The sequence below is a fragment of the Leiobunum rupestre genome, chromosome 2 (genome assembly GCF_980474605.1).
Source record: "Leiobunum rupestre chromosome 2, qqLeiRupe1.1.hap1, whole genome shotgun sequence".
Taxonomy (NCBI): Eukaryota; Metazoa; Arthropoda; class Arachnida; order Opiliones; family Sclerosomatidae; genus Leiobunum; species Leiobunum rupestre.
The window spans coordinates 64,342,803-64,348,802 of record NC_143385.1 but is presented as its reverse complement, the minus strand read 5'-3'; positions in this window follow the sequence as shown (position 1 = coordinate 64,348,802).

The window sequence follows — 6,000 nt, the reverse complement described above, 5'->3', positions numbered from 1 at the left end:
TTAAAATTCCCCGATATTTCCCTAACTTTGTAGGACTGCTTTCAAATTCCCTGTCTTTTCTCATATTCTTAAAATTCCCCGATATTTCCCTAACTTTGTAGGACTACTTTCAAATTCCATGTCTTTTCTCAAATTCTTAAAATTCCCGATATTTCCCTAACTTTGTAGGACTGCTTTCAAATTCCCTGTCTTTTCTCATATTCTTAAAATTCCCCGATATTTCCCTAACTTTGTAGGACTACTTTCAAATTCCATGTCTTTTCTCATATTCTTAAAATTCCCCGATATTTCCCTAACTTTGTAGGACTGCTTTCAAATTCCCTGTCTTTTCTCATATTCTTAAAATTCCCCGATATTTCCCTAACTTTGTAGGACTGCTTTCAAATTCCCTGTCTTTTCTCAAATTCTTAAAATTCCCGATATTTCCCTAACTTTGTAGGACTGCTTTCAAATTCCCTGTCTTTTCTCATATTCTTAAAATTCCCCGATATTTCCCTAACTTTGTAGGACTACTTTCAAATTCCATGTCTTTTCTCATATTCTTAAAATTCCCCGATATTTCCCTAACTTTGTAGGACTGCTTTCAAATTCCCTGTCTTTTCTCAAATTCTTAAAATTCTCGATATTTCCCTAACTTTGTAGGACTGCTTTCAAATTCCCTGTCTTTTCTCATATTCTTAAAATTCCCCGATATTTCCCTAACTTTGTAGGACTACTTTCAAATTCCATGTCTTTTCTCATATTCTTAAAATTCCCCGATATTTCCCTAACTTTGTAGGACTGCTTTCAAATTCCCTGTCTTTTCTCATATTCTTAAAATTCCCCGATATTTCCCTAACTTTGTAGGACTACTTTCAAATTCCATGTCTTTTCTCATATTCTTAAAATTCCCCGATATTTCCCTAACTTTGTAGGACTGCTTTCAAATTCCCTGTCTTTTCTCATATTCTTAAAATTCCCCGATATTTCCCTAACTTTGTAGGACTGCTTTCAAATTCCATGTCTTTTCTCATATTCTTAAAATTTCCCTAACTTTGTAGGACTGCTTTCAAATTCCATGTCTTTTCTCATATTCTTAAAATTTCCCGATATTTCCCTAACTTTGTAGGACTACTTTCAAATTCCATGTCTTTTCTCATATTCTTAAAATTCCCCGATATTTCCCTAACTTTGTAGGACTACTTTCAAATTCCATGTCTTTTCTCATATTCTTAAAATTCCCCGATATTTCCCTAACTTTGTAGGACTGCTTTCAAATTCCATGTCTTTTCTCATATTCTTAAAATTTCCCTAACTTTGTAGGACTACTTTCAAATTCCATGTCTTTTCTCATATTCTTAAAATTCCCCGATATTTCCCTAACTTTGTAAGACTGCTTTCAAATTCCATGTCTTTTCTAATATTCTTAAAATTCCCCTAACTTTGTAGGACTGCTTTCAAATTCCCTGTCTTTTCTCAAATTCTTAAAATTCCCCGATATTTCCCTAACTTCGTAGGACTACTTTCAAATTCCATGTATTTTCTCATATTCTTAAAATTCCCCGATATTTCCCTAACTTTGTAGGACTGCTTTCAAATTCCCTGTCTTTTCTCATATTCTTAAAATTCCCCGATATTTCCCTAACTTTGTAGGACTGCTTTCAAATTCCATGTCTTTTCTCATATTCTTAAAATTTCCCTAACTTTGTAGGACTGCTTTCAAATTCCATGTCTTTTCTCATATTCTTAAAATTTCCCGATATTTCCCTAACTTTGTAGGACTACTTTCAAATTCCATGTCTTTTCTCATATTCTTAAAATTCCCCGATATTTCCCTAACTTTGTAGGACTACTTTCAAATTCCATGTCTTTTCTCATATTCTTAAAATTCCCCGATATTTCCCTAACTTTGTAGGACTGCTTTCAAATTCCCTGTCTTTTCTCAAATTCTTAAAATTCCCGATATTTCCCTAACTTTGTAGGACTGCTTTCAAATTCCCTGTCTTTTCTCATATTCTTAAAATTCCCCGATATTTCCCTAACTTTGTAGGACTGCTTTCAAATTCCCTGTCTTTTCTCAAATTCTTAAAATTCCCCGATATTTCCCTAACTTTGTAGGACTACTTTCAAATTCCATGTCTTTTCTCATATTCTTAAAATTCCCCGATATTTCCCTAACTTTGTAGGACTGCTTTCAAATTCCCTGTCTTTTCTCAAATTCTTAAAATTCCCCGATATTTCCCTAACTTTGTAGGACTACTTTCAAATTCCCTGTCTTTTCTCAAATTCTTAAAATTCTCCGATATTTCCCTAACTTTGTAGGACTACTTTTAAATTCCCTGTCTTTTCTCAAATTCTTAAAATTCCCCGATATTTCCCTAACTTTGTAGGACTACTTTCAAATTCCATGTCTTTTCTCATATTCTTAAAATTCCCCGATATTTCCCTAACTTTGTAGGACTACTTTCAAATTCCCTGTCTTTTCTCATATTCTTAAAATTCCCCGATATTTCCCTAACTTTGTAGGACTACTTTCAAATTCCATGTCTTTTCTCATATTCTTAAAATTCCCCGATATTTCCCTAACTTTGTAGGACTGCTTTCAAATTCCCTGTCTTTTCTCATATTCTTAAAATTCCCCGATATTTCCCTAACTTTGTAGGACTGCTTTCAAATTCCCTGTCTTTTCTCAAATTCTTAAAATTCCCCGATATTTCCCTAACTTTGTAGGACTACTTTCAAATTCCATGTCTTTTCTCATATTCTTAAAATTCCCGATATTTCCCTAACTTTGTAGGACTGCTTTCAAATTCCCTGTCTTTTCTCATATTCTTAAAATTCCCCGATATTTCCCTAACTTTGTAGGACTGCTTTCAAATTCCCTGTCTTTTCTCAAATTCTTAAAATTCCCCGATATTTCCCTAACTTTGTAGGACTACTTTCAAATTCCATGTCTTTTCTCATATTCTTAAAATTCCCCGATATTTCCCTAACTTTGTAGGACTGCTTTCAAATTCCCTGTCTTTTCTCAAATTCTTAAAATTCCCCGATATTTCCCTAACTTTGTAGGACTACTTTCAAATTCCCTGTCTTTTCTCAAATTCTTAAAATTCTCCGATATTTCCCTAACTTTGTAGGACTACTTTCAAATTCCCTGTCTTTTCTCAAATTCTTAAAATTCCCCGATATTTCCCTAACTTTGTAGGACTACTTTCAAATTCCCTGTCTTTTCTCATATTCTTAAAATTCCCCGATATTTCCCTAACTTTGTAGGACTACTTTCAAATTCCCTGTCTTTTCTCATATTCTTAAAATTCCCCGATATTTCCCTAACTTTGTAGGACTACTTTCAAATTCCATGTCTTTTCTCATATTCTTAAAATTCCCCGATATTTCCCTAACTTTGTAGGACTGCTTTCAAATTCCGTGTCTTTTCTCAAATTCTTAAAATTCCCCGATATTTCCCTAACTTTGTAGGACTGCTTTTAAATTCCCTGTCTTTTCTCAAATTCTTAAAATTCCCCGATATTTCCCTAACTTTTGTAGGACTACTTTCAAATTCCCTGTCTTTTCTCAAATTCTTAAAATTCCCCGATATTTCCCTAACTTTTGTAGGACTACTTTCAAACTCCCTGACTTTTCTCAAATTCTTAAAATTCCCAGATATTTCCCTAACTTTTGTAGGACTACTTTCAAACTCCCTGACATTTCTCAAATTCTTAAAATTCCCAGATATTTCCCTAACTTTTGTAGGACTACTTTCAAACTCCCTGACTTTTCTCAAATTCTTAAAATTCCCAGATATTTCCCTAACTTTTGTAGGACTACTTTCAAACTCCCTGACTTTTCTCAAATTCTTAAAATTCCCAGATATTTCCCTAACTTTTGTAGGACTACTTTCAAACTCCCTGACTTTTCTCAAATTCTTAAAATTCCCGATATTTCCCTAACTTTGTAGGACTGCTTTCAAATTCCCTGTCTTTTCTCATATTCTTAAAATTCCCCGATATTTCCCTAACTTTGTAGGACTGCTTTCAAATTCCCTGTCTTTTCTCAAATTCTTAAAATTCCCCGATATTTCCCTAACTTTGTAGGACTACTTTCAAATTCCATGTCTTTTCTCATATTCTTAAAATTCCCCGATATTTCCCTAACTTTGTAGGACTACTTTCAAATTCCATGTCTTTTCTCATATTCTTAAAATTCCCGATATTTCCCTAACTTTGTAGGACTGCTTTCAAATTCCCTGTCTTTTCTCATATTCTTAAAATTCCCCGATATTTCCCTAACTTTGTAGGACTGCTTTCAAATTCCCTGTCTTTTCTCAAATTCTTAAAATTCCCCGATATTTCCCTAACTTTGTAGGACTACTTTCAAATTCCATGTCTTTTCTCATATTCTTAAAATTCCCCGATATTTCCCTAACTTTGTAGGACTGCTTTCAAATTCCCTGTCTTTTCTCAAATTCTTAAAATTCCCCGATATTTCCCTAACTTTGTAGGACTACTTTCAAATTCCCTGTCTTTTCTCAAATTCTTAAAATTCTCCGATATTTCCCTAACTTTGTAGGACTACTTTCAAATTCCCTGTCTTTTCTCAAATTCTTAAAATTCCCCGATATTTCCCTAACTTTGTAGGACTACTTTCAAATTCCCTGTCTTTTCTCATATTCTTAAAATTCCCCGATATTTCCCTAACTTTGTAGGACTACTTTCAAATTCCCTGTCTTTTCTCATATTCTTAAAATTCCCCGATATTTCCCTAACTTTGTAGGACTACTTTCAAATTCCATGTCTTTTCTCATATTCTTAAAATTCCCCGATATTTCCCTAACTTTGTAGGACTGCTTTCAAATTCCGTGTCTTTTCTCAAATTCTTAAAATTCCCCGATATTTCCCTAACTTTGTAGGACTGCTTTTAAATTCCCTGTCTTTTCTCAAATTCTTAAAATTCCCCGATATTTCCCTAACTTTTGTAGGACTACTTTCAAATTCCCTGTCTTTTCTCAAATTCTTAAAATTCCCCGATATTTCCCTAACTTTTGTAGGACTACTTTCAAACTCCCTGACTTTTCTCAAATTCTTAAAATTCCCAGATATTTCCCTAACTTTTGTAGGACTACTTTCAAACTCCCTGACATTTCTCATATTCTTAAAATTCCCCGATATTTCCCTAACTTTGTAGGACTACTTTCAAATTCCATGTCTTTTCTCATATTCTTAAAATTCCCCGATATTTCCCTAACTTTGTAGGACTGCTTTCAAATTCCGTGTCTTTTCTCAAATTCTTAAAATTCCCCGATATTTCCCTAACTTTGTAGGACTGCTTTTAAATTCCCTGTCTTTTCTCAAATTCTTAAAATTCCCCGATATTTCCCTAACTTTTGTAGGACTACTTTCAAATTCCCTGTCTTTTCTCAAATTCTTAAAATTCCCCGATATTTCCCTAACTTTTGTAGGACTACTTTCAAACTCCCTGACTTTTCTCAAATTCTTAAAATTCCCAGATATTTCCCTAACTTTTGTAGGACTACTTTCAAACTCCCTGACATTTCTCAAATTCTTAAAATTCCCAGATATTTCCCTAACTTTTGTAGGACTACTTTCAAACTCCCTGACTTTTCTCAAATTCTTAAAATTCCCAGATATTTCCCTAACTTTTGTAGGACTACTTTCAAACTCCCTGACTTTTCTCAAATTCTTAAAATTCCCAGATATTTCCCTAACTTTTGTAGGACTACTTTCAAACTCCCTGACTTTTCTCAAATTCTTAAAATTCCCAGATATTTCCCTAACTTTTGTAGGACTACTTTCAAACTCCCTGACTTTTCTCAAATTCTTAAAATTCCCAGATATTTCCCTAACTTTTGTAGGACTACTTTCAAACTCCCTGACTTTTCTCAAATTCTTAAAATTCCCAGATATTTCCCTAACTTTTGTAGGACTACTTTCAAACTCCCTGACTTTTCTCAAATTCTTAAAATTCCCAGATATTTCCCTAACTTTTGTAGGACTACTTTCA